Source organism: Camelus ferus, chromosome 5 (assembly GCF_009834535.1).
Source record: "Camelus ferus isolate YT-003-E chromosome 5, BCGSAC_Cfer_1.0, whole genome shotgun sequence".
In the NCBI taxonomy this organism is placed as follows: Eukaryota; Metazoa; Chordata; class Mammalia; order Artiodactyla; family Camelidae; genus Camelus; species Camelus ferus.
The window spans coordinates 29,052,389-29,065,682 of NC_045700.1; the positions used below are offsets into that span (position 1 = coordinate 29,052,389).

At 39.1% G+C, this 13,294-nt stretch overlaps 1 long non-coding RNA gene across 1 annotated transcript in view; it reads left to right on the top strand.

The window, feature by feature from the left end:
• Positions 1–13,294, top strand: part of LOC106728943 — a 345,556-nt gene that overhangs the window by 40,748 nt on the left and 291,514 nt on the right. The window contains exon 2 of the long non-coding RNA XR_001365214.2: positions 4,636–4,742. This is a non-coding gene — a long non-coding RNA (uncharacterized LOC106728943). The remainder of the gene's footprint in view (positions 1–4,635; positions 4,743–13,294) is intronic.

Sequence of the window (13,294 nt, forward strand, 5' to 3'; positions counted from 1 at the left end):
TGCGTGTCTGTCATGTGCCAGATCTGGGAGAACCAGCCCTGGCGCAACCGCCCAGCAGCTGGGGGATGCACTTTCACATTTGAGGACTAGTTTTCAGAGGTGGGAGGCGTGGGTGTGCCGGCAGTGCTGCCATGGTTCTCATGCTCAGAGAAACCCAGGCTTGCCTGGGCCATCAACCGCGACAGCCGCGAAAATACCACACATTCCAAGGCCTGTCATCTTTCCCTCGCTTTGGATTATGCTGTTGCTGCTTAAGACTGGCCTCAACCCTTTACTCAAGTCAGATGAGTCCTGCTCAAGGTCCTTTGAAGAGCTATGTGCATCTCCACCTCCCCGCTTTGGTCATATTGTCACTCTGGCTGAAATGTTCTCCCGGTCTTGGTCTTCAGACTCACCCTCATGCCATCCACCCTTCAAGCCCCAATTCCAGTTTTACTTCCTTTGTAAGTCCTTTCCTGGGTGCACCACCCACAGAGCGCTCACCTTCCCAGAGCCTCATGGAACTTGCTGTCTCATGTAGAATTCTCTACATTTTCATTTATTTTGGTAACGTGTTTATTTTACACTCCTGCACTTTCATTTGACCTTTCTGGTGGTTATGGTTAATTTTCACAGCTAAGTTGCAAAAGGGTTGGTTTGTGTGTTATGGTTTGGGGTTGGGAAAGTGCTGTAAGATCGCATTCTGTTGCTCAGAGCTTTCAGTATAATTTGGGGCACAGAGTAGATGGTCAATGAATATAATTTATTGGCAGCCAAGGTGTTTCACACCACTCGACAGGAAGAGAAAAAGAAAAACTCCAGATGTAGCTTTTATAAAATAATTTCTTAAAATTAACTGCTACTTTAATCTCATATTTTACAAATAGAACAAAGTCATGTGATCATAATCCAATAATGAATTCTTCCAGCAAACAGTATGCCAAGTACTGTGTCCTTACTGACCCACAGAGTTTTGATGAAGGGTCCTAATAGATTTGACTTCCCAGTTTTTACTTCTTTTAATCATGGGCAGGTTGCTTAACTTTGTTAAACCTCAGCCTCTCTCTCTCTCATGTTTGCATGTATGTGTGTATTCATTAAGAAATTTAAATGATATAATATAAATCACAGGGTTTATTAAAAAGCATTTTACAAACACCAACCATTTCTTAGATCCATTTTTTCTACTCTGCTTTGTATAGAGACACAAATATGAGAATTTCAGAATCTGTGAATTCAAGGAAATCCCTTTTATGATGTTAAGAATTTTTCATCTTTGTTTTCTTACATCTAATCCTTATGTTGGCCTATCAATGTTTTCATTATGATCCACATGAATTAATGCTACTCCCTAATGCCATTCTTTACTTCCAGAAAAGCAGCTTAATTCACTGGTAACTATTGTCATTAACCTTTGTGTTTTAAAAATGCAAGGGCCTGGTGGGAATAGAAATTCACATTCCCTGTTTGTCATTGTCTACTAAAGCATAGCTATGGCCTAATTATTGTACTTTTAGGTATACAGTAAGAAGAAATGTATGCACAGTAACTGAAAAGGCATGTATTAGAATCTTTAGGGAAGGTTTATTTATAATACTACAAACTGGAAATTACCCAAATGTCCATTAACAGTAGAATGGGTAAATAAATTACGGCGTATGCATGCAATAGAATATTACACAGCACTGAGGATAAAGAAACTACATTGGCACAAGCAGCTTGGTGAATCTCACAAACGGACTGTTGTACGAAAGGAGTAAGACACGAAAGGATGTGTACTCTGATTCCATTTATATAAAGTACATATAAAAGCAAATTTACCCATGCTGCAAGGTGTTACCCTTAATGGCAAAGGAGGTAGTGATCGAAAGAGGCACAGGAAGGGCTGCTGGGGTGCCACTGATATTCTGTTTCTTGGTTTGGGGGCCAGTTACACAGGTGGGCTCAGTTATGCAAATTCACTGAGTAGTGAATTTATGATGTGAATACTTTCCTGTATGTATATTATATTGGAATAAATTTAAAAAAATCTTCAAGTATGTCCTGATTCCCATTTGATTTGGAAGCGCCCAGCACTCACTGGCAGGGCATCTAGCTCTTCTCTTGCTCTCCTCCTGACGCCGAAGTCTCGGTCACAGAAGTAACCCCTGCCTCAAGACTCATTTCCTTAAGTGTCCTGACAGGAGGAAATGGCCTGCCGACTTCTCTGACTGCCCCAGTGGATTACATTGAATTCACTCCTTGGCTTCTGTTAGCATCTGTTTCAGGACTTGCTTACTTTGTACTTTATTTTTGTTTCTCTTCTCCATTTGCTAATCTTTAAAAATGAATTCTCTTCTCCAATTGCCTCCATTTATTTATTTTTTTTACCTTTGACTGTTGTCAAGATGCCGCTCTTCCTTTGTTTCACTTGGGTTTTTCTTCTCTTGGGTTGTCATCTCAGTCAGTTTCTCTGGCAGTCATTAGTGTTCTAGATACCCGCCTCGTGAATGGCACCTCCGGGTGCTGGCTATGGTCCATCCGGCACCTGAAGACTCTTGGCTAAAGGAGCATGTTACTTTCTCACCTAACGGTGTACATAAAGTGCTGTTTCTGTGCTTCTGTGCTTGGGCTTCTCTTTACCACACCTGGAGCCATTGGGTGTGGTGTGACCCACATGGAAATTCTGCTTAGAGCTGTAGGCATAGCCAGCATATGGCAGCCCTGTAGGCAGAGCCTCCTAATCCCCGGGAAGGGGATCCAGGGAGATGGGTGCTTCTCATGCCCCTTGCTTCAGTCTGACCCATCATTTTTTGTCCCCTGCTCACACCCCAGGTCTGTGTTGTTTTAGTCAGTTAATTTAAAACATGGCAAGTCTCCATAATTAAGAAAGTTATACCTCAAGAAACAATTACATTTTCATATAATATGTACCAGGATAATACATATACCTACACATATGTACATAAATGAATAAAAAGGGAAAGTTCTTCCTTTCAATAGGGCATCAATTATAATAAATGTAAAATTATAAGAGATGTAAAAGGAATAATGGAGGTAGAAAATCAACATTTCACACACATTGTAGTAATAACCATTCAGCCAAGGCTTAGACGGGTGCTTAAACTAGTGTGTGAAAGTTTGATGGGAAATAGGATATTAACATAATCTCAAATTATCTCTCTACAAAAATACCTACTGATCAGAGAGAAAGTAACTTCATTATGACAGACACCAATTTCACCAAGAGATCAAAATTCACATGACCAGTAATGGGACACATTCAACTTGTGTGCCTCCTAATGTGACAGGCTGAAGATGGAAGATTGCTTATATCATAGTCCCACCAAAGATGCACAAACGGAATCTAATCATGAGTAGCACTGATAAAGCCAAATTGAGAAAACCCGGTGTCCTCAAAACTGTCAGTATCATAAAAGAAAAAAGGTTGAGGAGCTTTTTCAGGTAAAAGGAAATATTTGTTAAAGTCCTCATGATAGATGCAACTTGCTGTGACATGGTTCAGGGAGAAGATTGTAGGTAGATAACCAGATAGATAGATAGACAGATAGAGCTAATACTACAAAATAGTAGCAATCATAAATTCAAGTGAAGTTATACAAGAGTTCTTTGGACTAGTCTTTTGATTCTTTATAAGGTTGATCTTATTTCAAAATAAAAAGTTAAAAATAAGAGTGTCCCATATTTTTCTAATTTTTTCTATAAAAAATTTTAAGAAATTTACTTGAAGAAAAACCAGTATTTCTTCCAACTTATTTAATTCCCAGAGATGCCTCCTAGTTCCTGTTCCTGACACCTGAATATCAGGCAGCACGTTGCTCTGAAGCATCTCTGCCGAAGTTATGATGAATGAATGTCCCATGATAAGATTTTAGAATCTCGAGTACTTTATGATTGCCTTCTCTGGTTCGGACCCTCTTTACAAGATGTCCCTTTAAGAATTCCCTGTCACATTCTCTGGCCTTGGCTGGTCTTTGACCTTATCTTTGGCCCTACTCCACCCCCTCCCCACACTCAGGCCTCCCCTCCATAAGCTCCTCTGACCTTTCAGGGACCTCTTCTCCAGTGCCCAGCATCATTGAGGCCAGGCCCCCTTTCCTCCTCTTGCTCTGAACCACTCCCCTTCTGCTTTTGAAACTCATGCACCCAAGGGAGCACTTACAGGCTCCATGTCCTGCAAAGCACCCCGTTCCTGTCTCATGGTACCTCAGACTTCTTCAGTTTCCTGTTTTGTTTCACACTTAGCCCTCCTTCTCAACTTCTGCTCATGTCTTTTCTACACTAGGGGGGGCCTATCCTCTGTCCATGACAGGTAGTATTACATTGACTCCTCTTTTGCCAGTAAAGTAGAAAAGATAAAATATTAATGCCATCCAACCAACTTCAGATTTATGTTATGATATATATGTAATTATACCTTGTGTATAAATAAATTATGTGTAATTATATATATTTATACATGACACATCATTCCCTTCAACTGGTCTCCTAACTATAATCGTTCTTGACAACATAGACAGACTCAGTCAATATTCATTTCTTCCCTTCATATTAAAACAGGTTGGGCTCAACAATGTATTATGAAATTTAGGTTTATTTTGTAATTTTGTCCTTTAAACAATTTTACAAAAAGAATGTATTGTGTTTGTGTTTCAGAAATGCTCCTTGTGTGTTTCTTGTTGGAAGACTGGGCTAAGATTCCTCCTGAGGTAGCCACAAAGATCAGACATATCTTCTCCCAGAACTCCAGAAGCTGGCCTGAGGTACATGATCTAAAGTGATTCCAATCTCTGGCCTCTGGCAGGAATTTGGCAGGTACACCACGCATCCCCAGAGAAGCAGGGCCAGGTGGAAATTCATTATGGTGTTAGCATCTAGCATCCTGTGCCCAGGAGTCTAACCCTGACAGGTCTCTAACCTGGCAGTCCTCTTTGCTCAGTGTGTATCCTTACACACCTGGTCTCCCTGGCTTTCTTTTTGTTTCCAAACATGAGTCTCCAGATTTACAGCTGATTCTGTGAGCTGTCTTCTTTCTATCCAATCAAATTCTGGCCCCAGTTCCCAAATTTGGTGTGTTGTTTGTTTGACAGGCCCTGTATTTACTTCCATGAGGGTTCGGATGTTCACAGATATAAATTATTACCCAACATCCTAAATCAGGTACATGTCTAAGCCAGAATTTAAGTTCCAGTTTACAGGCTTCAAAACCATTTAAAAAATTTTTATAATGCAAAGTATTTTAAAAACATGTTTTTTATTGTATTAATATGGTCAAATTTGTGAGCACTTATCAGTATGCTGAGCGGAGGAAGAACAGTGCCGGTGTTCTACAGTCAGAACCCAACCGCCACGCTCTTTGTTACCTCTCCATAAACCGAATTGACTGTTTTTCGGACATATGTCAGTGTGATTTCTTTTATGTTGGTAGAAAAAAAGAATCCTCTTAGCTTTTCCTTCAGGTGACCTTGGAGACATTGCATTATTCCTAGACACAAATCTTTCTGCAAGAGGATAAAGATGTTTCATGGTGAAGCTTGTCTATTTGGCAGGCCTCCCTTGAAATTTTGACACTAACTTTTGTGAGGATAGGGTTTTTACCCTCCACATAGAAAATGAGTCATTAGTATCAGGAAAAAAAAAAAAGAAAGAAAGAAAATTACCTTAAAATGTATTTGATCAAAAAACTGCTGTATGTGTTTTCCTTTTTGTGTAAGAGTTTATGGAAGTGTTTCTGGCCCAAACATTTTGGACATCCTGATAACCTACAGGATTGGAAATGCTGCTTCTGAAAGAAATGCATTGTGGAATGCAGAGAATGCCCTATTCAGGTCTTAAGTAGCACCATCTGTGTGTCTTTTAAAAACGTGGGCGCCTTGCAAAGCTTTGTCCCTGAGGGGAAACCTGGCTTCCCACACGCTGCCTAACAGTGGTGATGCTGTGAGGCATTTTCCCTCCTGCCTTCCGTTGTGGACCTTTGAGGGGCTGCCTTACAGAGGAGGCAAGTTCCCTCTTGTTACTAAATCTTGCCTGATAAAGAAGATGAAATCCCAGCTGTGAAAGCAAGATTTCCAAATTAATAAATTCATGTGGATGGGGCCCTTCTTCGTTTGCACATAAATAGGTCAAAATAATCACTAACAAGCAGATAGAGTGCCTGTGTGGCCACAGCTGAGAATTTTTTTTAAAAAAATCTGCCTTCTTTAGTCCTTTTGAATATGATGAGGGTCAAAGGAGACTAGATGGAAAAGTTAAAAGTTATTGTAGGAATTGTCTCAGATCTTCCAAGGATGCTTCTACTATTGCATTACTCAAAATAGTTTTCATTTGTAATTTAAGACTTTTTGATAATAAATATATATATATATGAACCAGTCATGTATCACAGCCAAATCTTCCAAAGGAATACATTTAAATTTTAGTTTAAATACATAGATATTAATAACAATTAATTACAATTAATGTTCCTTTTTCTATTTCTATTTTCTGCCTTAAAAATAAACTCCTTATTAAAATAGTTTAGCAGCCCCTAAAACCTAAAGATCACAGATAATATATATTTATTGTACTGATTCCTATTTTTTAATTTGAAAATTCGTAGGTATTCCCAAAACATATTTAATACCACCAACTTTCCTGAATGTAAATTCAGTAAACAGAATCTAACCACCCTGAATGAAGAAAGCAAGTCACTTCTAACTTCTGACATTAAGATCCTTGGTAGAATTTACAAGATTATAAATCTTGGTTTTGTTGTTAAGACATAGTAAATTCTCTCCTTTTGTCTGTGTTTTGCATTAGAAACACTTAGAACGATTCTTCCTTGATTAATCCCAAGAGCTTCAGGTCTCTCTGTTTGCACACTGGGTCGGATCCCCTCAGCGAGGGCTGCTCTCACAGGGTCGGCCTGCCCTCCCAATTAGAGCCCTGCACTTCCCCGGGCACATGATGTCTGTATTGTTCATGCCCTTTGAAGCGTTGCAAAGTGTTTAGTGGGGTACTTAGCACCCAGCAGGCGCGCCATGTTGCCAATGACCAGCATTTACACACTTCCCACACTGCTGGCAGCGTGGAGAGTTATCATCTAGCTGCAGTTTTACTCGTCTTGCTCAGTCTGGAGATTTGGTTGACCCTTCAACCTTGAATTTTCCCTCCTTAAATCTCTATCAACAGATTTCCTAGATCATAAGCTTTGTCAGCTGAGGCAAGGCACTAAGAATTACTTGAGACCTCAGCCTTCTTGTCTAGAAAATGAGGGAATTTACAGAATGATTTCTAAGCACTCTCTTAGATTAAAATTCTAGGATTTCGTGATATCCAGTGGCTTCCCAGGTAGCTATCTCAACCTGGAGGACTTGGCATATTTAATTTATCAAGTCCCAATGCCTTTGCCCTCCAACATCTCATTCTTGTCCTTATTGCCTTTGATGGAATTGAGCTTTTCCCTCTTCAAATTCCTCTCCTCTTTGTGTTCATATCCAAACAGATGCATGGCCCTCCAGCTTCTACCCAGTCTGTCTTTCCAGCTATACACACTCCCTGCTAACACTGAGGCTGCTGATACATTATGACTTCTTTCAATAGATTATTGATTTTTTCTGTTTATAGTTTCTTTCCCATACAAACCAACCATGCACTCTGCTGCTGGACACATTGCTGAAGGCTTGCATATTTCCTTCTGTGAGATTCTATTATCTACCTAATTAAGTTGATGGATATTTGTTGTATCCACTATCCTTTGTAGCAATATCCCAAGCTACCTTTCCAAGTATCTGCCTCTTATCTTTCCTATGCTCCAGGCAAATACCCCACCAGATTTCCTTAGTCCAGACCTTTACTTATGCCATTTACTCCAACTGAAGCTTTCTGTCATCTCTGCCTCTCCAATTTTGTCCATCCTTTAACTGTATCTCAATTGATATTTTTTCCATAAAAATTCTGATTCTTCTAATCAGATATGATCATGATTTCTTTTGAATTGCCACAATATTTTATGTAGTTCTATTATTATCTTCATTATGGGAATTTGTGTCCTTATCTCTCTTAAAAGCTGTTAAATACCCTAAGTCCTGTAATTGTGTCATATTCATCTTGTTATTCTTTGGGAATTCTTTCTTCGTATCATGTTCATAGAAATTCAGGAAGGATTTGTTGGAGAAAATTGAATTTAAGTTTAACTGGTGGTCTGATGGCTTATTTGCTTGCAAGCAATAGAAACTCACATAAAATAACAGGCAAAGATGAATTTTCTGAGAAGGAATATGTCATAGATCCTAAGGACAGACAAATCTCTCTGCTTCTAATGATGTGTATGTTTCATTATTCTCTCTCTCTCTCCCTATCTATCTCTCAGCTATTAGCGTCTCTGTGCCCAGGATAATATAGCCCAGGTGATGGTCTCCTTGCTCAGATCTCCAGCAGAGATTATCTAGAGTCTCTGAGTCCCAAACCAAATTCTCAGAAAAAAATTTGATTAGCTCCTCAGTTCAGGTGTCTAACCCTGACCCAGTAAACTTTGAACAGGGGGGGCAAGTCTTACTCAGCCATCCACCCTCTCATTAAGGGCATTTGAAGGAAACTCAAGGGAACAGAGACCAGGCAGTGGATCAATGTTAGTTATCAGAGAAAGGGACGCAGGCTGATACACACCCTAAGAAGAATCAGTCTAGTGTTGAAGAATCTAAATTTGACCATTTACATACATAGGCTTTCATAATTATTCTAAACTTCATGTGGACCTGCAAAGAGACTGCAGTACCTTTATCTTTCATGTGATTTCCTGGACTTTTCTTTCTTATTCTGCATGGAACATTGCATCATCATCCCCAGTTACTTGTTACTTTTAAGTCTTATGAGAAAGGTATGACTCCATAAGAGTTGTAGGTATGGCTGTTTGTACGTGGTACTGCCTGAAATCAAATAGATAAACAGCCAATTAAGTTTTAGAGAGAATTGTACGATTGAAAGAGCCATCAACCTGGATTATAAGAGACCATGGCTATCCCCACAAAAGATCCTGAATTGCCACACAATCTTGAGAAAAAAGAGCAAACCTGGATGTGTCACTCTCCCGGACTTCAGACTATACTACAAAGCTATGGTAATCAAAACAGTATAGTACTGGCATAAAAATAGACACATAGGTCAATGGAACAGAATAGAGAGCTCAGAAATCAACCCACACACCTGTGGTCAATTAATCTATGACAAAGGAGGCAAGAATATACAATCGAGAAAAGAGTCTAATAAGTAGTGCTGGCAAAACTGGACAGCTACAAGTGAAAGAAGGAAATTAGAACATATCCTCACACTACATACAAAAATAAGCTCAAAATGGATTAAAGACCTAAATGTAAGACCTGAAAGTATGAAACTAGAAGGGAACATAGACAGAACACTCTTTGAACACTCTTTGCTCTTTTTTGTAGCAACATTTTTTGGATTTGTCTCCTAAGGCAAAAGAAATAAAAGCAAAAATAAACAAATGGGACCTAATTAAACTTAAAAGCTTTTGCACAGCAAAGGAAAACATCCACAAAATGAAAAGACAATCTACAGAATGGTAGAAAATATTTGCAAATGATATAATCAATATGAGGTTAATATCCAAAACATATAAACAGTTCATACAACTCAATATCCAAAAAAAACCCAAACAACCTAATTAAAAAATGGGCAGAAGACCCAAATAGACATTTTTCCAAAAAGACATACAGATGGCCAATAGGCCTATGAAAATATGCTCAGCATCACTAATTATTAAAGAAATGCACATCAAAACCACAATGAAATATCACCTCACACCTGTCAGAATGACTATCACCAAAAAGTCTACAAATAACAAATGTTGGTGAGGATGTGGAGAAAAGGAAACCCAAGTACACTGTTGGTGAATGTAAATTGGTGCAGCCACTATGGAAAACAGAATGGAGGTTCCTCAAAAAACTAAAAAGAAAAGTACCATATGATCCAGCAATTCCACTCTTGGGTATATATCTGGAAAAATGAAAACACTAATTTGAGAAGACACATGCACCTCAATGTTCATAGCAGCACAATTTACAAGTAACATGATTGCCAAGATGTGGAAGCAACCCAAGTGTTCATCAACAGGTGAATGGATAAAGAAGATGTGTGTGTGGTGTGGTACATATATACACGTATATACGGACACACACAGTGGAATATTACTCAGTCATAAAAAGAATGAAAATCTGCCATTTTCAGCAATGGATGAACCTAGAGAATATTATGCTTAGTGAAATAAGTCAGAGGAAGACAAGTACTGTACAATATCACATATAGGTGGAATCTAAAAAATAATACATTGAATGTATATAGCAAAACAGAAACAGACTCACAGATATAGAAAACAAACTGGTGGTTACCAGAGGGGAGAGGGAAGAAGAGAGGGGCAAGATAGGGGTAGAGAAACAAGAGATGGAAACTACTAGGTATAAAATACATACACAACAAAGATACATTGTACAGACAGGGAAATATAGCCATTATTATGTAATAATTTTCATGGCATATATTCTGTAAAAAATACTGAATCATTATGCTGTACACTTGAAACTTACATAATATGGTAAATCAACTGAACTTTAATTCCAAACAAAATGAAACAAAATAAAACAAACAACTTTGCTGAATTGCTATAGTCCATCGACTGTTGTGTGTCTCTCATCTTCCCCTTTCTTAACGGGACTATTTACTGTGGTTGTGTCATCCTTTATTCAGCTGTTGTGTATGTGTGACAGGAGGGCCAGGGGACTTGTTTTAACTGCATAGTCTCTGGATCAAAAGGACCCCCATTTTGCCCTGGTATAGATAATATAAAATTTTGGACCGTGAGCTTATTGCTATGATTGGATTGGAGTGGACTTTGTCATCTGTTTCTTGGAGATAGGGAAACTATATTTTGTTCATGGAAGGGACAGAAACAAAAATTTGTGACTTGAGGGTAAAGTAAATCATGTAAGGTAAAACATGTAAGAAAAATTATGTTGTTCCTCATTATTGGCTGTCACTGCATGTAAGAAGATACTTTCTCTCCGTGTTTGGCCATCAAGCTTGGGTATGTGACTTGTTTAAGTCAGTGAAATGAGTCTTTATTTATGATTAGCATAATCCATTGCTGCACAGATGCTTGAAATGGTATCTCATGGGTTTGCCATTGGTCCTTTTTCTCTGGCATAAAACTGTATGTCCTAGATAGGAGCTTATCCTTCAGTTGGGGTGCTGAAATGAAGACACCATGGAGCATAACCATTGTCAATTCGCATAGGACAAGTAATATGAGTGAGAAACATTAGTTGCTATAAGCCATTGAGATTTGGGGATTTTTGTTATTGCAGCATAAAAGTTGATGAGTGCAACCTGATTTATGAAGCAGTTTATAAAATAGTTTACAAACATGAAATCTCTTCTAGATTTGTCACTTTAAAGAGTGCTCAAGAATCCTAAAAAATGGAATAAAAAAGTCACTCAGTAGTTTTCAATTTCTTTTCTTCCTTCCTCTTCCTTTCTTTGTTGCTTCCTTTCTCCCTGCCTCCCTTCCTTCCTTTTTTCGATCAGTGGTACCATTAAAAACAAAAATCTCATTAAGAGGATCAATATATAACAGACACACGTTAATGTATATAAAATAGATAAACAATAAGGGCCTACTGTATAGCACAGGGAACTATATTCAATTTCTTGTAATAACATATAATGGAAAAGAATCTGAAAATAAAAAATATCTGTATGTATGTATATGTATAACTGAATCACTTTGCTATATACCTGAAACTGACATTGTAAATCAACTACACTGTATTAAAACATTTTTTAAAAGAGGATCAGTATATAAATATCTAATAGTTGAACTGTTCTGGAAGTGAAGGAAGAGCATGGGGAAACATTTCTTCCTTGCTTCCTCACGGACCCCTCCCCATACTTGATATGCTTGAGGTACACCTTTCAGGCCCCTCCAGGGCAGAGCTTACTAAATTAGGCTTAAGGGCCAAAGAAGGAAAAGTCATGTGCACACAACCTCACAACTTTTTTTGTGAGCCACGTAGCAGGTGCAGCGGACTTTGGAATAAGACAGACGTGGGTTTGAATCTCTACACTGCTAACTGATTAAGTGTGTGACCTTGGGCCACCTCCTCAATGCTTCCAAGTCTCTGTTTCTTCATCAGTAGAATGAGGCTAATGAATCCTGCCTCATAGAGCTGTTGAGAGGATTAAGGGCAGCAGTGTGTTTGCATGAAGGATATTATTATTTGCCCCTTGTTCTTGATCCTGTTTTCTTTCCAACATACTCTGTGTCACCAGAATCTTGGAAATTTTATCCAAAAAATGTGTTTGCGGTAGCTTATTCCTCATCTTTATATCCTAAGGATGGGCACTGGATGTCCACGGTCACGTTGCTGGAACTGGAACCTGGGTCTCCCATTCTCCTTGTGTATCAAACTGCTGCTGAGTCTCTGAAGGCCCTGGGTTTAGAGTTGCACGAAACTTAACTGTAGTTACTGAGGGGTCCTCCCCGTTGGAGGGAACGGCTGGTAGGTTTCATTTTCCATCGTTCCTCTGACATTCCAGAACTGAAGTATTTCCACTTAGCTCAGCAGAATCCAGCAAAGCATATCAGAAATGGAGAAAACTGTACTTTGAGGTTCAATCTGTAATTGATTTTTGAAGTACCATAAAATGCTAGTGTGAAAGAGCCAGTTCCACATTTCCCTGAAGACTTTTCCTGCCCAAATGACAGATAGTTGGTGCTGTAAAATGAGGGGACTGAGATCAGCCACTTAAAAGATAGCCACTACATCTCTTCTCTGGGGCAAAAGAAATGGATGTGACTTTGACATCAGAGATCGCCCTGCCAGCAGCAAGTGGGTCTGAGAAGGAAACCTGTGTGCACTGCACCTCTGCTTGTCAGCTGTGTTAAAGGAGCACATGGCTTGCATGACATGGACTCCAGGTGTGTCCCTGAACCGCAAGGCTTCTTAGTCATGTAAGAGCAAGATTTTACTTCTAAGGCAAAAAGTGAAGGTATCTGGGTGTGACATATTAGGCATTACCTTGGCATGTCCCAACCTGCCATTTTAGTAAGGTCCTTTGGGGCTGGGAAGTTTGCACAGAATAAAATCACTTAAACTGCAAATTCTTTAAAAGATGCAGCCTCTGCCTGCTAGGTCCTGGGATTTTTCTCTCCACAGGACTTAGCGTGAAGCCCAGAAAGCCAGGGAGGCACTGGGCTAAAAGCTCTCTTGAAGACCTTCCAGTCCAAGTTTGTTTGTTAGTGTAGACAAGATACATAGGTCTT